Source organism: Anthonomus grandis, chromosome 22, assembly GCF_022605725.1.
Source record: "Anthonomus grandis grandis chromosome 22, icAntGran1.3, whole genome shotgun sequence".
NCBI classification, from domain to species: domain Eukaryota; kingdom Metazoa; phylum Arthropoda; class Insecta; order Coleoptera; family Curculionidae; genus Anthonomus; species Anthonomus grandis.
Window position 1 is genome coordinate 26,462,388 of NC_065567.1, and position 22,319 is coordinate 26,484,706.

General features: G+C 31.0%; 1 protein-coding gene across 1 annotated transcript in view; it reads left to right on the plus strand.

Annotated features, from left to right (window-relative positions):
- Positions 1–2,562: 2,562 nt before the first annotated feature.
- The window catches only part of LOC126749089 (Krueppel-like factor 9), a 136,708-nt gene continuing 116,951 nt past the window's right edge, over positions 2,563–22,319 (plus strand). The window contains exon 1 of the mRNA XM_050458718.1: positions 2,563–2,664. The gene's annotated coding sequence lies outside the window, so the exon portion shown is untranslated. The remainder of the gene's footprint in view (positions 2,665–22,319) is intronic.

Below are 22,319 nucleotides of genomic sequence, written 5' to 3' on the forward strand. Positions count from 1 at the left end.
AAAGATAATGTTAAGTAGCCCCTTATTGGTTAAACCCCAAAAAAGCAAGCCATACCGAATATGAGATTCAATAAGTGAAAAGTACACTGAACGTGCAACCACCCCTCCCAGCTCTTGTTTTGCCATTCTTACTGCGAAACATCCAGAAGATAATTTCCCAGCTAAATGTAAAATATGATCTTCAAACCGAAGGCGACCATCAATGGTAATTCCTAGGAACTTGCAGCACTCTTTATTCTGCAAGAGGGAATTTTCGTCAAACATCAGACCCTGAACATCGCACTTAAACCCCATAATAGACGTCTTTCTTACATTAAACACGAGCCTGTTGGAAGCACACCACCCTGATAAAATCTGAAGGTCTTCAAGGATACAAGTCTTAATATAGTCAGAATTTTTATGGCTCCATAGTATGGTGGTATCATCAGCAAACTGAACCACCTTGCCCTGCAGTTTCAATGAACTCAAGTCATCCACATACAGTAAAAATAACAGTGGTCCCAACACTGAACCCTGGGGAACACCGCATTTTAGGGATCTAGAAGCAGACAAACGCCCAGACACTGAAACCTTCTGAGTACGATTTGATAGATAGGACTCAAGCCATCGCAACGCTACGCCTCTAAAACCATATTTATCGAGCTTAGATAACAGTATTCCATGATCCACACAGTCAAATGCTTTGGATAGATCACAAAACACTGCCGCCGATGACTCTCCAGAATTCAAGGACACATAGACGCTCTCCAAAAAGCTAAAAACAGCATCATGAATCCCTTTACCGGCTTGAAATCCAAACTAATTTGCAGACAAAATGCCATTATGATGTAAAAAGGACAAAATTCTGCTTTTTGCAAGTTTTTCAATTATCTTAGAGAGGGTAGACAAAATAGAAATGGGACGGAAATTACAAGGCTAATCCAAATCTCCACCCTTATGAAGAGGGATAACCACTGCCTCTTTTAAACATGAAGGAAAAATGCCATTATGTAAAGAATTGTTTATGGCAGAAACTAAAGCATTTAAGGCTGAATCAGGCAAAAAGAGTAACAACCTCGAAGATATCCCATCAGCTCCAGATGATTTATGGTTTTTTAGGCGTTTGATTTCATTTTTTACTTCGGTAAGTTCGACAGGATGAAAGAAAAATGAATGCTCAACCGACACTTGTTGAAGATAGTGCAGGGGATCAATGTTACTACGAATGCCCTTGAGCAAGATATTAGGTATATCACAATAATAGTCGTTTAAAATGTCAGGTCTTAACTCCGGTTCAGATACTTTTCTATGGCAATGTCTAAAATCATTAATAATCGACCAACACTCTCTTTGTCTATTTGATGACATATTTAAGCGATCCCTATAATAATTAGATTTTGCTGCTTTCATTGTCTTTCTGTACAGACTACGGTATTTCTGATGATATACAAGGATATTTTCATTTGTGGTATATTTGCACAATTTAGTCAAAAAACGGAGGTTTTTAGCAGAAATTCTAAGGCCTCTTGTAACCCATGGTTTTCGTTTCTTAGTTTTAAGCCTCATTTTAGGAAAGCACTGATTGATCTTATCACACAGAACTTGAAAAAATAAAGTAAGTGGATCAGGAGCTGAACAAGGTTTACCGAAAAGGGGTCGGCCATCAGCAACGGCGAATCATTCAAACGTACTGTACCATACGAAATTCGGTACGACTCTTGTTCCCACATGCCTCTATATGGCAAGCCTGGAAGATATGCTTTTTGTAGTACCAAGGCGGAACCTCACAAATCAAGATGGCATTGTACAAGGTAGCTGTTGATATTACATAGTTAATTATTGTTATTTTTTTAAGTGTGATTTTACCTGTGCCTTTCAGATAAGAAAAACTGTTTCCGTCAATATCATACCAAATAAATTTTTTATAATCAATGTATTTTTCTAGCAATAAAAAATTAGTTTTTGCCAATTTTCTGCCTAGTGTCCTTACAGTGAGCACACCTCATTGTAACTAACTCATATGCAAAAAAAAAGACTTAATATTAAAAACGTATTAAATAATCTTTAATCAATTGAGCAAAACAAAAATTTTCATCAAAAGTTAAAAAAAAATAAATCCGGCCTCAAAGGGTTAAGAATTTCTCTAGTAGTCATGAGTGATCGTGTTTCTGTAGTGAACTGTGTTAATAAATAGGTTGACTATTTTCAATTGTTTTAATTTACACTTAACTAATGAAGATGAAAAAATAGACATCTTGTGTTTCAATTATTCATTCAAAAATCAAAAAAATGATCGCACGATAAAACGAATCGAAACAAAGATATTAGAACAAATATGGCGTGGTTCGGATTCCCGTCCGCTAGTGCGGTATCAATATAAATTCTATTACGAAACGTGCTCCCTTACACTCCTGGAAATATTGAAATAAAGGAAAATCTGTTGCAGACAGGCGAAGCGGGCGCGGCTGCGGTTCGATATATCAAAGTCGGAAACTTTAAAACACTTGTCACTTCGACTTACAAACTATTCGATTCGCCTTTAACAGTTTTCACTGATTAAATTCGAGAACCGCATGTTTACTAGACGATGTTAAATCGCGTATTTTTTTTTTTGGAATGAATATGCCCTGTATACGCCAGACGGTCCAGAGAGTAATTTATAAATGTACAATGATATAAAAAAAGGTAAATGATTTGTATGCTTTTCATCTTAATAATATTCCAGGCACTTGCGCTCGGTTAGAACATTTAGTCACGTATTTCAACATATGAAGTTATTCATAATAGAATAGGTTGCTAATATAGTATTTAAAAAATTATACTATTGGGTAGTACTGGTCTACAAAACCAAGCTTTTAAACCAAAAAAGATCTTCGTGTACATTTATGTTATGCCAGATTTAATTAATTTTTGGAGGTGTTTCTGTAAAAAAACCTAAAACTTAAAGGAATTAATTTGAAATTTCTTATATTATAAGTTTTATAAAAAACAATGCTACTAGAATGGATATTATCATAGACGAAAAACGGGGATTTTTCAAAAAAAATTCTTACTGGGCAAATTTTTGGGGTGGGTGGGGGGGGGGGTAAGGGATATTGATAAAAAACAATGTTTTTGCATAAAATATAAATTTAATAACACTGTTTATTTGAATTTGATATAAACAGCGTTATTAGATTGGATAATGTGGACGAAAAACAGTGATTTTTTAGATGAATTTCATCAAATACTTGAGGTGTAGTAATCGAGTTTAAAGACTAGCTATACCGGGTGGTGCGTCGCCGAGCGGATCATAGGAAAAACCATGTAAATTTTAAGGGGGTCAATTATTGGCTTCCCTGTACATTTTACAGAAAATAATAAATGAATAAAAAAATAAAAATAAATAAAAAAATATTTGTTTTACCGATGAATGTACATTTACTCTCAACAATGAACTAAATTGACCCCCTTAAAATTTACATGAGATTTCCTATGTTTCTACCAAAATTTAATAAAATCACATCGCATAATATACATTCCAGGCGAGTGACTCTAAGAAACCTTAAACCTATGTCTGGGACAATTTGAAATAATAATACTTATAAATTGGCGAAGGCGCATATTTCAACACAACAAATCCGCATCTCGGTGCGATTGAAATAATTCTTAATAATCGGCGAAAGCGCTGAATTTGTCGGCAACGTTGCCAATAGAACCGCATTCATCAGTAATCCGATTATTTTTCACGGTACTACCAGTGTGTTTTTAATAATTTTATATTAAAAGAGTGTAAGATGCGGCAACGTTGTATCGTTTCGCTTCATGGCGTGCATCGAAGTTTATTATACGAACTACCGGGTGATGCGTCGCCAAGCGGAATATAGGAAATCCCATGTAAATTTTAAGGTGATAATTATTGGCTTCCCTGTACATTTTACAGAAAAAATGTAAGACTACTTTTTGAAGAGACCAATCTGGCAAACCCTCGTGCAAAGTTTCAAAAAATGTTAATAAGCAAATCTTGAATTGAAGAGTGGTCGAGTTAAGTGATCTGTGAAGTGCCAAAATTAAAAATTGCTAGAAATCAAAGAAAACTTGACAAATAAGGAAAATAAAAGAAATGTTATTTTTTTATGGACAATTGGCTTTATTAACAAACACAGAGATAAACTAAAACAAATGTTCTGTGGTAAGACATCAAAGAAACTTCGTAAAGCAAAATAGTGAAGAGTGAAGAGTCTGTATATGGCCTGTAAGGTCTAGCAGCCGCAATTGCCGTTTTGACATCGTTTACTGTCTGAAGCTTAGAACGTTTTGCTTGTTTCTCGATAAGGGCAAAATCTCCATCTGAAGACGAAAAACTATGGCCGGAAACTAAAAATTTATGGTCAATGGTGTCAAAATGTCCATGAAAAGTGTATTGCTCGCATGTCTGGAGCTTTGCACCCAAACATAGTTTAAACCTGCTGGATTCTATACAGAAGAGAGCTATTCATCTTATCGACAAACCAGAACTGACAAAGAGTCTGGATAGTCTGGAACACAGATAAGTGCTTCTCTGAGCTGGCAGGCCTGATTCCACCCAGGGCTGTTCCTGCAAGAAGGACACGTCTAGCAGTTGCGGCTCATCAACATCAAGTCCACCTGCCTACCCCAAGGAAGTCGCTGTATCATGATTCATTCATTTGGAGAACATCTTCTTTGTGGAACGGGCTTCCACCTCACATATTTCCCGACGCATACAACCTGCAGCGATTCAAGATAAATGCCCATAAATATCTTCGCGCAAGCACCACTCCAAGAGTGACATAGGACTTTCCTCTTGTGCTTGTGTTTACCATTAAAAAAAAAAAAGTACTATTAGATTAAATATTATGGACGAAAAACGGTGATTTTTAAAAGAATTTTTTACTGGGCAAATGCTTGGGGTGGGTGGGTGGGTAAGGGTTGTGTTGATAAAAAACAATGTTTTTGCATTATTTATTTAAATCTGATATAATTTTATATAAAAATATTTAGTATAAAAATAGCGTTATTAGATTGGATATTATGGTCGAACAACAGTAAACAATTTAATCAAGAATGTAATGTGCAGTAATGGAGTTTAGAGACTAGCTATGTAAATCCCTTGTCCATTTTTTTAAATACTGAAATTTTATCACTTTTTTCAACAGTTTAGTAAATATACCTTATCCATACTTATACTTTATGATAAATATATCAAAACCAAAAATGTACGAAAAAATCGTTGAATAAATATATATTTAACGATAATAATGTGTTGCATGGGTAGTAGAAGTTCAAGAAGAGAGTTGATGATGTCACATTCTAAACCTTCAAATATCTTGAGGACTATAATGAGTATACTACTAAAAGTTTTGTCGTTTAACTTATGGATAGTTTTTAGGAAACTCTCTTTCCAGTAATTCAACACTCCAGTTTGAAGGAAGAGTGAGAAGCGAAGGGGAGAGGAGATGTGGTACAAGGGTCTGCAGAAATTAATGCTACATTTTTTTAGGAATAAATTCGATAAAGAGAGATCCTGATTTAAAAAAAAAAGAGACAAACATGACAATAAGAAGGACCGACCTTAGGATTCCTTTCTAACTACCGAATTATTAACATCCTCCATATTCACACGTGAAAGCCTGACACGCAAACACCCTCGCAATGATCTTATCTGAAATAACTGTCATCGTCTTGAAGTTTACGGGTACGTTTGTTAAATTTCGGTAATTCGCGTAACAGAGAGGCGCAAATCGTTGCGGTTTAGTTAAATTCAAATTGCGTTGTAATATTGAAACCGGGTGTTTGGCCTTCGCAAGCACGGGAGCATGTTGAGCTTGCCGCACCCCTGTTTGCTTTTATCGCAAACGTGCGTTTGTTGTTCGTAAATATGGTTTATGGTTAAATTTGATAAAAGGCCTTGGGGGGGGTTAAAACGGGTATTATTAATTAGTAGTTTTGTCAAAAAAATAAATATATTAACATGCGTCACATAGAATGGGACTCTCGAAATTTTGTTTTGAAGCTGTGCACCATATTTGTTACACGGCAACTATATAATTTTACAGGGAATTGAGTAGTATATTATTTTAGTTTTTGGTTCTTAAGCTGTTCATTTAGTCAAAAAAATGGGTACAGGTTTATGCAGTTACTTCCGTATGTTCTCACTGCAATTATTTTAAAATAACCCAAGGCTAACAAGCCCACCAAGTCTTACTACCAATATACCACCTATAATTTAATGGTGGTATCTCTAAGGAACTTAATATAAATGTGAGTGTTCCACAAGGATCAGTACTTGGTCCTTTACTTTTTCTCATTTATGTGAACGATCTGCCACAACTGCAGGTAACTGGAAAATTTACATTGTTTGCCGATTATACCACCATCCTCTGGCACGACTCTGATGTTTCTCAAATGGAGGCCAATATACGTGCAGATTTGTTAAAAATAAAAGACTGGTGTGATGCAAATTTTTTGACATTTAATGTTTCCAAAACAAATATCCTTAATTTTAAATGTCATACAAATGATATATTATGTTTAAATAATGAAGCCATCATCATTTCACCGTTCAGTAAGTTTTTGGTTCTTTCCATAGACAAGTTCCTTAAATTTGAAGACAATATTGTGAATGTATGTAGAAAAGTCTCATCAGGCTGCTACGCCCTAAGGGTTATTGCCACCAGTCTTAATTTCTCCATCGCCAGATCTGTATACTTCGCGATTATCGAGTCACACCTTCGATATGAAATTTGCTTTTGGGGTTCATGTTTAAATTCACTTTTTAGTTCAGTGTTTGTACTCCAGAAAAGGGCCATTAGATATCTATGTGGGGCCCGCTTTTTGTAAGTCAGAATATTTTAACCCTGTGTTGTATCTTTATTTTGGAAACAGTTTGCTTAGTTTTTAGAAAATATAAACAGGAATTCCACTTAGGAAGCCGCTATAATACGCGACAAAATTATTTGTTGAGGCTACCCATTCCTCATTTTGAACTTGTCCGTTTGTGATTTCTTTTTTAATTCAATAAAAGACAATTATTATTATTATAATCCACAATAATAATTATTGCAATTCTCTTAATAAAATTGTCTTAAGGGCCAAAAGAAAAGAAACAAATTAAAATAATGCAAATACTTCACTGGACCCTTTTCTATGCACCACTCTACCCTACATAAACATCAAACTATTATAAACACACTAACACAGAATACCCACACTCGAAACAATACCGTGTTGCCGCACCATACACTCTCTTAATATAAAATTATTAAATACCCACTAATAATACCGTGAAAGATAATTGGATTACCGAAGAATGCGGTTCTATTGGCAACGTAGTCAAGATATTCAGCTTTGAGAGTAAAATAATTCTCGCCAAAACCTTAAACGGGGGTCCGAGCCGATTTGAAATACTTGAAATACTCGAAATATCCCCGGCACCTTCGCCAAATTTATTAGAAATATTTCAAATTATATTGTATACGTAGGTAGGTATGTTTTTACGGTGCGTACTTTCAGTGGGCTAATAACGATGTTGCTCGGAATGTGGCACTGCGATTTTATTTATAAATTAGGTGTATTGCGTTTGATTGTTAAAGGCGGAATTTGGGTGTGATTTATAGACACTCGAACCTATTGTTTATCCATTAATGAGCCCCCGGTTTAAATTATTTTTTTTTTGGATTTTGAGTTTATTGTTTCATTTAATAGGAGGGTTAAGTTTAAAATTGTGTCCTGAGGCTAATTACTTAAATAAATTTATATCTTGGTTAATTAATAAAGATGCATCATGACTTTAAAATGTGTCATCTGCAAAAGCCAATAGTTTACAGTGCTTGAAAACCTTCATTAAATCAGAAGTGTAAATAATAAAAAAATTGTGGGTCAAGAATAGACTTCTGGGACACACTATTTTTCCAACAGGCCAGAGCCCAATTACCGTAAAATTAAAATTAGCAATGGTAAAATATAACATATAATGTACTAAAACTAAACTCTGGATAAATTATCTTAAATTAGCTGTTTAATAAACTTCCACTAGAAATAAGACAACTTAGGACTGAAAAAAGCCTACGTACAAGGACGAAAATATTTCTTGCTAGTAAAGCATACTATAGTTTAGGAGAATTTTTTAATCATTAGCATTTATATAATTTTATTTTATTTTAAATTAGTTTCTCGTTTTTATTCCTTTAATATACAGTCTATTGGCTTTGTCTACAACTTCCATGTTTATATTGACAATAAAGCATTTTTGAGTTTCAGTTATACCCATCAAAGTTTTCAAGAATTACGTACCAAAGGATAATAACTTCCAGGCTAACATTTCCTTTATAGATTTTTTTAAAATTCTCCTGCTTAATCAGTCTATATAATGTATAAAGTTCAATTAACAATATACAATCATGTTAAGATAACCACTACGTATATAGTTCAAATTCCATGCAACAGATGTCGCCACAGTCGATAATTCACCGTGCACCTTTAGAAACTCGCCAACTAGTCCTGTAATTTTCCTCGTTTCTGCGTGCTGATTTATGCCGCTCGTAGGCAATAAGACGCGAACGACGTAAAATCTATATACGATTCTTGGCTTGAGCTGCGCAAATACTAAGCCAGCTGTACAGCCTAATTTTTGGAGTTGTGGCACCTTGAGCCCGGGATCAAGGAGCCACTTTATATAATATAAAGAAATATCCACGAGAGATATGCGATTCATATCCAGGATCTATAACATGACAGTAGTACGAATGCTCGCACGACTGTTCGCACACGACTTTTTTCCTAATTTATTTGACAGACGCACCGATTGACATTTGGTGTGACAGGTGACGAGTCGAGAACGCTTCAAAATTTACTTTCTGATGGAATTATGATTAAAAAACTGTGACACTCTTGTATATAGAAATGATTTGAGCTTCATATGAACTCTGTCTTAAAAAATCAATTTTTTTTATAACCTAGGAGTTCTGGTACAAAGAACTTGAATCAGCTGATCCTTAAAATTCAAATTTCCCGGGCAGTTTCTGTCAAAAGGCCTCTGGCGGCATCTGCGTTCACCTTTGATGACGCTAAAAAAAATATTTACTCTTAACTTGCGCGTCTCTGGTTCGATCTTAAATTGCCTATCTACATGGTTAAACTCACGTATCGCGCTCGAACAGCATCATTCGCATGCATAGGTAAATCGTTCCCCATTGAAAATATAAAGACTCTATATATATATCTGCGGGAAATATCAATTGTAAAAGGGAGAAAGATATTGATATAGAGCGAGATTTGCATTTTAAATTTCATGTCTGTGTTCAATCTCTGTGCCGGTCTAGATTTACCGTTATCAATATGAATATTGATATCTATTTGATGTTGGTTATTCATGTACCCCGCAGATGTGCGGAGCTTTTTGAATTTAAGGGGTTTTTTGATGTAATTACTGTGATAAGATAGAAGTTTTATTAAGGGAGAGAGAGAGAGGAAGGAGCTGTTGTCTATAAATTTTACTTGATAATCAAATAAAGTTTAAATGAGAAATTATTTTTTCCTGGACTAAAAGTAGTGACTCCAAGCCAAGAACTTATTAATAGTCTTTACCCAGATCAACACCCTTTAAGCCATTGGATATCTTATGGATGTCCCTTCTTGGACAAGCCAGATATCCTATGGATATCCGAATACTGTCCAAATGATCATTTTAAATTCATTTATTGTCCTATAAGTTATAGTATAGTTATAGCAATTTTGGACACTAAGGATTTCCTTAAAATTAAAAAAAGAAAAATATTGAAACGGATATAGAGTATAATTTTCAGTGCTTAAAATTTTTTAATTATTGATTTTTAAAGACCTTAAGGATACTTCAAATTTTTCTGAAAAAATGATTAAAATCCCTGCAGTAATAATCAAGATATTGAAATTTTTCTTACAGGAGTGCCTGGAAGAAATAAAATAATTTGTCTCTTATTGGCAATTGAATATCTTGATTTCAAATGGCTAAAATGTTGTAGTTATTGATTCCTGGGATACTCTAAGAGCTTTTCAAGTATTTTCTGAAAAAATTATTAAAATTCAAACATTAAAAATCAAGATATTGATATTTTTCTTACAGGAGTGCTTAGGAGAAATAAGGTAATTTTTATAGATGCAAAGACTATACAATTTTTATCACCTTTAATTTTCATAAAAAGCATTTTTTTCTCAGGCAATTATTTTCTGCAAAAAAAACGGTTTTTATTAACCCTATTCTTACCCCCCCACCCACCCCTCACAACTTACCAGTAAGAAATTATTTACAAAAATCATTGTTTTCCAAAATAATACGGGTGAATAATATTTTAATATATTTAATTTTTATAAAATTATGTATATGTATATGAATAAATATTTAATACAAAAACAGTGATATTAGATTGGATATTATTGGCGAAAACGGTGCTTCTTCAAAATAATTTTTTACAGAGCAAAAGCTTGGGGTGGGTGGGGGGGGGTAAGGGTTTTTTTGATGGAAAAAAATGTTTTTGCAGAAAATATGTTTAATATTTAATTATATAACACTATTTATTTAAATTTGATATAATTTTATGTATAAATATTCAGTATAAAAACAGCGTTATTAATAATGTTTATTATAATAATGTTTATTTTCAAAAGCAATATAACAAAAGAAATACAAGTAATTTTAATAAACATCGGCAATAAATACATAATACCCCCAGCCCTTAGGAGCTAGTACGCTGTGCGAGGACTTGCTGGTATTTTTTTTGCCTTAATATAAACCTAAATTGCAACAACAACAAAACTAAACTATGAATCTATTGCAATTGCAATGCTATTTGCAACGCATAAAAATTAATCAAAACTCATAAAACTAATAAAAACCAAAAAAAAAATCAAACAATTCAACAAAACATTTTTATAACAGGATTACCAAACTAAAGACCTACTGTATTTTGTAGTCCTTTGAAAAACTGTTATTGCCGTACTGCACCAAAGCAAGACACAGATCAAGATTAAAATTAAAGGATCATATAAGTGGACATCTTAATTTCTAATATTTACCAAACCATCAATAAGCTGTCTATTTTGAAGGATAATACATTTTTTGATCCTACTTTTAACCAATCCCAATGAGTTGCTACCTAGAATAGCACTTCTCATTTCTACTGGTAAAAAATTATAACATCTGGCAAGAAGATAAGTAAAACAATGTTGCCCTATTGTCTTCCTAGCTCTAGTGGTTTGTGAGGAATTCTGGTGACGATTCCTTGTATTATACTGATTAATGAAATGTTTGACTTATATTTGTGTAAATATGTTAAAATATTATAGAAAAATATTTGACGAATATCGAAAATTTTTGTTTCACTGTACAGTAGATCTGAGGAATATAGTCTGGGTTTTTTTATAAATAATTTTAATGATACTTTTCTGAACGATTTCTAGGCATTTTAAAAATACGTCTCTAGCCCCTCCCCATCCTAAAATTCCGTATTGAAGACGAGATTCTACCAAGGCATAATAAATTATTTTTAAATGCGAAATGCTTAATAGCTAAGAACTTAAATCTACCCAATTAACATCTTAAGGTGTTTGCAACGTTTTGTATATGAATATTCCACTTAAGTTGTTCGTCTATGGTAATACCTAAATATTTTATGCTAGGTACTGCTGAAATATAAGTTATCTTATCGTTCAATTGAATATTTAACCTATCATAATTTGGCCATCTCTGTATGATGAAAAACGCAGAAATTTAGTTTTATCATAATTCACACTCAATTTCCTGCTCGAAAACCAATTAAAAACATCCTTTAAAACCTCTTCTGAAGATTAGATTAATTAGATTAATAACGCTGTTTTTATATATGTATACGTAGATACAATTGTGTTTTTCTGTTTAAAATTTTTAGTTTGTATTAATTAAATTTTACCTATTTCAACTTGTTCTTTATTATGTATCCTAATATAAAGTATGATAAAAAAAACTGCGCATGTAAAACACATAAGACTATAATATTGTACCCCAGTACTCATTGTGTTGTTTCAAAAGAGAAACCCCCCTAAGAAACATCGTCTTCAAAAGAAGTAAAACAAACTTCTCGTGAATAAGGTGCTCAAAAAGGTTTAACAATAAAACCTAATTAAAATCAACCTTCAAACAAAACCGTTTCCCTTTTAAGTCGCTGCTTAATAAATCAAGTTTTAAAAAGTTTTCATACAAAAAAAAAACCCCGGGAGATGAAAAAGTTGTACTTTCAGGAACTTTTAAGGGATCCCGCTTGTTTTTTTCTTCCCATTCTTTGAGCGCCTTTATTTTTGTCAAGTCGTTGTTTAAAGCAAAACCCTCGCCTAGTAGACAATGCGAAACAAGAAAGAAATTTAAGTATTCAAAATAAATCCTTTTTTAAACGCTTCTACAAGGGAATTAAGTTCCAACTAAGATAATTTAGTATTAAAATAAAATAATACCCTTTTCGGATTATCACCATCTAAAAAAGGGGACTTTTAAAAATCTATGAAACTGTATCTCACCGTAGTGGAAATCCCGGTACAGCGAAGGTAGGTTAGTTCATACATAATGTAAAATAGGGCATATTAGCCTCACTTTGTGATTCAGGGTTTAGGTAAGTGCCCTTTAATGTTATCAGTGCTGAGCAGCAGAGCTCTGTGTCCCTTGTACAAGTAATGACCCTTGACAAGGCTTAGATTTATTCAGATTTTATACGGAAAAAATGTCTTTTAAATTAAATTTAAAAAAATTAATAAAGCATTATTTAAAAGTGAGGGTTCTATTTACATATTTTATCTTCAGAGGCTATATTTATATTATTGTACTTATATCTTTAGAATTGTACTTCATAGTGTAAAAAAAATGATAATAGCCTTTAGTACAACATTTTTAAATATGTGACAGAGGACACAGGTTTGATTAACGCAGACTCAATAGGGCCCATCAACATGAAGTTCTTTTTCAATTAATTTAATGATAAAATGCAATTTTTTTATGCCTGTGTTTTCCCAAAATAATATTATAACTCTCTTCCCAGATAGTACTTTTTGTCCAATGGACATCCAAAATTAGTCCATTTATTATCCAGTATGTTCAAGTGCAAGGAATAATTGGACATCCGATGAATAGCGTTAGGATATCCATTAATATTCTTGTAATTGCTTCAGTGATATGAATTTGTGATTACAGTATATTGTCCATATTTCAATTTTAAAGCTTGAAAGCCGTAGTATCCCAAAAATCAATAATTACAATATTTTAGTCATTAGAAATCAAAATATTCAGTTGTCAATAAGAGGCTAATTATTTTATTTCTTCCAGGCACTCCAGTGAGAGCAATATCAATATCTTGATTTCTAGTGTATGGATTTTAATTTTTTCAGCAGTTGCTCTAGGAACTTTCGGAGTATTTTCAAAATCAATAATTACAACATTTTAGCCGATAGAAATCAAGATATTCAATTGCCAATAAGAGACAAATTATTTTTTTTCTTCCACGCACTCCAGTGAGAAAAGTCTCAAGAAATCAATACCAGCAATACATCATATCAGTAAATATATATTTATTTCACGATTTTTTAGGAAATTCTTGGTTTTGGTATATTTATCAATCGTATATGGACAAGGAATATTTATGAAACTGTAGAATATACCTATATCACATACGGTTTTGTTTACTCAAGGAACAAAATTTTAGCATTAAAAAAAATTGAGAGGGGATTTACATATCTATTTTAAAAACTTAATTAATACACCTTAAATATTTAATTAAATCCTTCTAAAAAATTACTGTTTTTCGTCCATATTATCTAATCTAATAACACTGTTTTTATACTAAACATTTATACATAAAATTATATCAAATTTAAATAAATAGTGTCATTTAATTAAATATTAAATATATTTTCGGCAAAAACATTTTGTTTCATCGAAAAAACCCTTAACCCCCCACCCACCCCAAGCTTTTGCTCTGTAAAAAATTATTTTTAAAAAGCACCGTTTTCGCCAATAATATCTAATCTAATATCACTGTTTTTATATTAAATATTTATTCATATATATATATATATATATATATATATAATTTTGTAAAAATTAAATATATAAACTGTCTTATTAGATTAGATATTAACGGCGAAACCAGCTGTTATTCATGCATATTATTTTGAAAAACAATGATTTTTTTAAACAGTTTCTTACTGGTAAGTTGTGTGGGGTGGGTGGGTGGGTAAGAATAGGGTTAATAAAAACCGGTTTTTTGCAGAAAATAATTGCCTGAGAAAAAAATGCTTTTTATGAAAATTAAAGGTGATAAAAAATGTATAGTCTTTGCATCTATAAAAATTACCTTATTTCTTCTAAGCACTCCTGTAAGAAAAAAATCAATATCTTGATTTTTAATGCATGAATTTTAATAATTTTTTCAGAAAATACTTGAAAAGCTCTTAGAGTATCCCAGGAATCAATTACTACAACATTTTAGCCATTTCAAATCAAGATATTGGGTTGCCAATAAGAGGCTAATTATTTTATTTCTTTCAGGCACTTCTGTAAAAAAAATGTTTTTTTAAATTAAACGAAAAAAAAATGAATAAAGTATTATTTAAAAGTGAAGGTTCTATTTACATATTTTATCCCTAGAGGCTAAGGCTATATTTAAAATATTGTACTTAAATCTTTAAAATTGTGCTAAGAAATAATTGATAGTGTAAAAAAAATGATAATAGATTTTGGTATAAATTTTTTAATAGTACAATATGTGAAAGAGGACGCAGGTTTGATTAACGCAGACTCAAATAGGACCCATCAACATGAACATCATAATGATGAAATTAAATATTTTTATTCTTTGGTTTTCCTAAAATAACATTCAATCCATAGGCACGTTACTCTCTTCTCTACCGTTTGTCCAATGGACATCTAAAATTAGTCCAATTATTATCCAGCATGTTCAAGTGCAAGGAATGATTGGACATCCAATAAATTACCGCTTTAGGTTATTGATTTGTATTTTTTTAATTGTTCAATTTTAAAAATATGGATTTGTGATTAGAGTATATTGTCCATATCTCAATTTTAAAGCTTGAAAGCCGTAGTATGCCAGAAATCAATAATTACAATATTTTAGTCACTAGAAATCAAGATATTCAGTTGCCAATAAGAAGTTAATTATTTTATTTCTTCCAAGCACTCCAGTGAGAAAAATGTCAATATCTTGATTATTAGTACATCATTTTTTTAGAAAAGTTTGATGTATCCTTAAAGTCTCCAGAAATCAATACTCAAACAACACATCATATATTATTATCAGTAAATATATATTTATTCCACGATTTTTAGGAAATTTTTGGTTTTAGTATATTTATGAAACTGAAAAATAAACGTATATCATACACGATTCTGTTTACTCAAGGGACAAAATGTCGGTATTTAAAAAAATTGATATATAGGATTTGCATATTTATTTTTTTAAACTCGATTAATACACCTCAAATATTTGATGAAATTATTGTGAAAAAATCACTGTTTTTCGTCCATATTATCTAATCTAATAACGCTGTTTTTATACTAAATATTTATACATAAAATTATATCAAATTTAAATAAATAGTGTTATTTAATTAAATAATAAATATATTTCCTGTAAAAACATTATTTTTCATCAAAAAAACCCTTACCCCCCCACCCACCCCAAGCTTTTGCTCTGTAAAAAATTACTTTGAAAAAGCATCATTTTCGCCAATAATGTCCAATCTAATATTACTGTTTTTGTATTAAATATTTATTCATATACATATACATAATTTTATAAAAATCAAATATATAAAAATATTATTCATCCGTATCATTTTGGAAGACAATGATTTTTATAAAGAATTTCTTATTGGTAAATTGTGTGGGGTGGGTGGGTGGGTAAGAGTAGACGGTTTTTTGCAGAAAATAATTTCATGAGAAAAAAATGCTTTTTATAAAAATTAAAGGTGATAAAAAAATCTATAGTTTTTGCCTCTATAGAAATTACCTTATTCTTCTAAACGCTCCTGTAAGGGAAAAATCAAAATCTTGATTTTTAATGTATGAATTTTGATGATTTTTTCAGAAAATATTTGAAAACCTCTTACAGTATCCCAGGAATCACTAATTACAATATTTTAGCCATTTGAAATCAAGATATTCAATTGCCAATAATAGATAAATTATTTTATTTCTTCCAGGCACTCCTGTAAAAAAAAGTGTCAATATCTTGATTTTTTAGTGTATGGATTTTAATAATTTTTTCATAAAAGTTTGAACTATCTTTAGGGCCTTTAAAAATCAATAATTACAACATTTTAAACACTAAAAATCATACTCTATATCCGTTTCAATATTTTTCTTTTTTTAATTTTAAGGAAATTTTTAGTGTCCAAAATTGGTATAACTAAGTGTACATTATAGGACAATAAATGGATTTAAAATGGACATATAATAGTGCGACACTCCATTAAATATTTATTGGAGATCATTTGGACAATATTCGGATATCCATAGGAGGGACATTCATAAAATATCCAATGGCTTAAAGGGTGTTAATCTGGGTAAAGATTATTAATAATTTCCTGGCTTGGAGTCGCTACTTTTAGTCCAGGAAAAAATAATTTCTCATTTAATTTCACCTAACACTTACCTAAGCCCTGAATCAGTTCTGAACTTCTAGTTCCATCGATCCTTGGACTCTCATTGAAATTTTGAGTTCTAGACTTGCGCAGTAGATTTTTAATGACATGTATGTCGACTATTTACTCTTTTCGTGCTTATTTTCTGACAAGTGGTGCATTATGTAATTTAAAATGAGATGTTGATACTTTATTGTTAATATAGAATTACAGATCCACCTCTTTACACAGTACGGTTTTAAAAAACTATAATTTATCAATTCAACTTTAATTAATTCAGCAACATTAGACACTGGAATTATCTAAGGAAAATGTGCCAAAAATGGGAAACGAAATTAAAACTTTAATCTTTGGACTATAATCTTATAGTCCAGGGGTGCTTATACTACTAAAAATTTAATTACTAGTGTATAAACTGAATTTCCAATGATTGACAAACAATTTTACTAATTCCTTTGGACTATATCTTTAGTTATTGTCCAGGCGTGTTTGTACTAAAAATGCAATAATTCCTTGAAATTAAGTTTTTATTAATAAAACAAAGTTAGACTTACATCCTCTGATTACAATGCTATAATCCAGGTGGTCCCGTAACAAAAATTATAATAAATTTCACAAAATTGAACCTAAATCTCAGGAGTACATTTATGGCCATAATCCAAGCGTGCCAATAATAAAAAAAAATTCCATGATTAAGGGTTATAGTCCAGGTGTGCCTGTACTCAAAAAATTCTCTATTTAGCTGAAATTACATATTTGCTAATTATCTGGATTATTGCTTTAATATGGATTGTTAATCTAGCAACACAAAATTGTTATTAAAATGGCGTCCGATGTCTTTAATTTTTTTTTCTTTATATAACCATCTAAACTGTAAGTTAGTTATTTTCTGTACAATTTTCGGTATTTATCTACCTTATAATTGGGCTCATTACCTATAAAAAAATATTTTGGAAGTGACACTATTGACCTGGACGTAATATTTTAGTTTTTTTTTTAATTTTCAAGATATTTTTTTAATGATGTTGATGGAATTTTAAATTTTCTGTAAACAATTCAACTGCATGGGAAGAATTTTTGAAAATAGTTAAATTTGAAGAAGTAAATTTTTTTCTTAAATAATTCAACTGCGTCGATAATTTTTTTAAATCTTAATATTTTGTAATTTTTTTTGAACAATTCTTAATTAAATATGAATTTTGTTAAAAAAATAAATTCAATTCATCAAAATAAAATTAAATTTGATTTCTCAGTGTCTTATATATTCTGGGAATCATACCTAGAATACCTACTATCATAAATAGTAAGGGATGAGAATGGAATTACAATTAACATTACTAGTGATTGCCAATGCCTCTAGAGTACTCTTAAAAATTTGGAACTTATTTGGTCTATTGATATTATTAAAAAGTCATTTGTAAAATTTTATTAAAACTGCCAGAGGAAAAAATTAAAGCCTCTGAACATTTAATAAACAAATGCCTTAAAAGGGTAGTCGTAATGAGCCTTAAATTGTAGGTACCTTTCTCTTACTAGTAATTAGTTGAAAGGCCTTATAAGAGTCAAATAACCCTCTGATGTTTGTTACATGAACTTAATAATCCTGATAGGGAATGAAGGAATTTTTCTTGTCAAGCTTAACCCTTTTCATGGACAACTCGGGGCGATTTTATTATTTTATCCCTTAAAACATTTTGACACGGGTCTGATGTCGGTCGTAATATTCGAAATGCGAATCTGTCATTGAGATTTATTGGGAAATTAGGTTTGGCTTGTCTGGATAAAATCATTTAATGTTCATTTTACTGAAAATGAACTGCAAATTCATAACATAGAACGTTCCTAATTAATTCCTAATAAACACAACCATATTCCAGGGAAATATATATCTGGAAAATTGCATAATGGTGATTTTAGTACAAACTTTATTGATATTTTGTACTCAAGTGAAGAATCTATTTTTAAAATTATATTAAAATATGTGTGCCTTAGTGATTATAGGATTGGAAATTGCGTGCAAGGAGTTTTTTTTATGGCTTTGTGTTAAGCACATTTAGCCGCAAGTTCCGAGCGGAGTATGAATATTTAATTAGTACAAAATTCTATTAATATTTTGTACAATTTTAACGTTACGATAGAAAACATTAATTCTTTTCTGAATTTTCGGAAATACTATGTTATACCCGGTTAAGTTTTTAAGTTTGTAGGTCAGTTGATGAGTAACTTTCTTTACAGCAAACTTACGTCATCTGCTCTTCTTCTAATGCTACTTTTTAATTCTACATCAATATTCTTTTGTTTGTTCATGGATCTTTTCTGAGACTGTCTTTCTTCCTAAAAAAATCTATTACACCAAACTTGATTCATTCAATATCTGAACATTATTGCACTCATTCGTTCTCTATCGCAATTTATTTACTAATTTATATTTACCACTCATAATACCAAGGATAAGGAGAGCGGGAGATAAGTTATCACCAATCAGTATCCACATTCCCATGCGCAGTGAATGAATTTACGTTATGGAGTTGTACGAGGACCATTTTGATGTTGTCTTCTTTCAAACAAAAAAAGGTTTTAATAATTATTAAATTCTTTAATATAAAATATTTTAAATTAACAAAATAGCTTATTTGTCTTTTCGTTTGTATTATATAGTGTTATGAGAGTTCAAAAGTCTCGCCATTTAGGCAATTAATCCAATCAACGGGGGGAAGAGGTAGTGTAAGTTTCTACCAATCAGATTCTAAATTCCTTTGCGCAGTGACCAAATTTATGTCATGGAGTTGCTGCGATGACTATTTATGTTCGTTTATATGCAAGGGGTGGACTTGGGACAAAATATATTTTAATTTTAATTATTTGAGTGATTAATTAAATTTAAGAATGCGCGTTTCAAGAGATCTTAACTTGAACGTTTGCATAAAATGATATTACCACTGAATTAATTTTGCTTAAGCTGCCTTGTTATTGGTTTGTTTTTTCTATAATTCTTGCTTATTTAATTATATTTAAATTTTATTTTATAATCAATATTATGAAAAAACAAGAAACTCTTATACTCTGTGAAAATGTACTCAATAAGCCTTTAAAGTTACCTCCATTCAGGCAGACAACCCAATCAAAACAACCAGAACGATCAGGAGAGGGAGAGTTTAAATTTCCACCAATCACATTCCAAATTCCCATGCGCAGTGAATAAATTGATGTAATGGAGTTGCTGTGATAACCATTTAGGTTTAGTAGTGGTTTTATAGTTCAAGTAATAATTACTTGCCTTCAAATAGAACTTTATTTGCCATCAGATATACAATTATTACTGAAACTTAATGAATATTTTATATAAAACCAATTACATTGGTTATTTAGAATCAGTGTGAACACCCCTAAAACATAAACAAATTACGAAACATAAACACTCAGAAGTCAGAAATTATAAGTATATAACTTATAAGGTTAGTTTCTTTATTTATTGATCATTCAAGATACAATGGTACAAAATCAAAAACCTAAAAAAATAGAATCCCTTTTGTCCCTTTTTCCCATTTTATTAGTGTCCAATTAACTTATTTCCTCTCTTAATAGTTTAAAGGTAATATGCTTTAAGAACCTAATTTTAATTTTCTATGAGTGTGATTATTAAAAATCTATTATATTTAAAAAGGAAAGTTGTCTTCTTATTTTGTTACTTGCTAATTTAAGTAATGTTAATTATGCCTAAAAGTTTCTTAATCATCAAAATTTGATAAAAATACCAACAAAGTTTAATATCCTGTAAAATTGCATGGCATTTAAGAAGGTAATCCATTGAAAACAACTAAATCAACGAGGAGAGAGGAAGTTTAAATTTCCACCAATCAGATTTTAAAATCCCATGCGCAGTGACTAAATAAATGTCATGGAGTTGCTGCCATAATAAGGTAGTTTAAGGTAAAAATAACCTAACAAATGCGCCTTTCAATTATGTCAAATAAAAGCCAAAAGTAAATTTAATTCAATCAAAATGTTTCCGACTCTCTATATTGCTAGTTCTGGAAATACCCCACGCTGCGGAGGGCTGAATAGGCCATAGAAACAGCTCGGAGCCCCGCTATTTGACATTGCGTTCCTCTTGCTTTTGCACAAATAATATAATTTACTTTTTCCCCCGTTTTTATTTTTATCTGAAAACGACTCGACGGGTTATTCGTTTTATATAGTAAATGTTTGTTGCACCGCGTTATCATTTTTTAAAACGGGTAAGAGGTTCTGAGTTTTAGTTCGAAAATTAGCCATTGAAAATCTAATTAAACAAATTTTTTTTCAATTAATTTTTATTTTTACACTCTATGTTGAGTCGCTCTTTTTTGCACGAATTATAGCAAATTTTGTCCCAATTCTATGGGCATCTGACAGTATTCTAAACTCGTCAAGTGGGAAAATAGTCCAATAGCGAGTAGCACATTTTCATACAATGAAACCAGGAAATGTGTCAAAGTGGTTAATAGCTTGGCTTAATTGCTGTTATAATATTAAGTCTATTCTTAACTATTTATAGAGAAAGGTTAAAAATAGTAATCATATTATTGACAATAATTTTGCAATTTTCGTGCCAGCATGCAATTTTTAACAAACGGGCAAATTTAACGTTTAACGATATTGTAAACATCGAGAAACCAGCTGATTTTCCACCTCTGTCATTCCAGATGACACAATGAAATATTAACTTTTCTCTCTATTTTGTATATCTTTTCTTTATTTTGTTAATAGTATCTCGATCGTCTGGAAAATATCACTTTATTCCCATCTTTTTCTAATTAACGGACTGAGATAGGGATATATACGTCATGGAAATTAGCAACAGAATCAGAAACGAAAATCAAATTTTTACAATCGCCCAGATAAGTTCTGCATGCAATTAATTTTTTTGCATATTTAAGGATTAAATCTGATTTTAAACATCTAAAATGAAGTTAAGAGAAAAACTATAATTACATATAGACAAAAAGGGTGTAGATTTGATGTTTTTTTCGGTATAAAAGATAAATGTAAAATAATAAATAACTTAAAAAAATCACAGTAATTATTAAAAACTTTGTTACACCTTCAAATTTGGTGTATAAATAAAAGATAATAAAATACACGATACAGAGACACACGTTTTTTCAGGGGATGAAGGGATGTAAGCCACCCCCATACTGCAAAAAAATAATTTTTTTTGTATACATATAGACAAAAAAAAACACTTTTTTTGTCTATATGTAATTATAGTTTTTCTCTTAACTTTATTTTAAATGTTTAAAATCAGATTTAATCCTTAAATATGAATAAAAAATAGATTGCATGCAGAACTTATCTGGGCGACTGTAAAAATTTAATTTTCGTTTCTGATTCTGTTGCTAATTTCCATGACGTGGATATATAAATGAGAATTCAACTTTTTCCTTTATTTTTTATATCATTTTATCATTTTGTTAATAGTGTCTGGATCGTCTGGAAATTGTGTTTTTCGGGTTTAATTTGATAAATATGGATATTCGTCGAGCTTTAAAATAAACACATTTACTGGTTTAATTATTATATAATCAAGAAAATAAAAATAGCGCAAAAGAGATTTTTACAAATTTTGCGTTTTTTCTTCTTCTTCTTCCTCAAATACAATGGACTCGCGTCGTATTTCGACACGGCCGCCCAATATTGTTGTT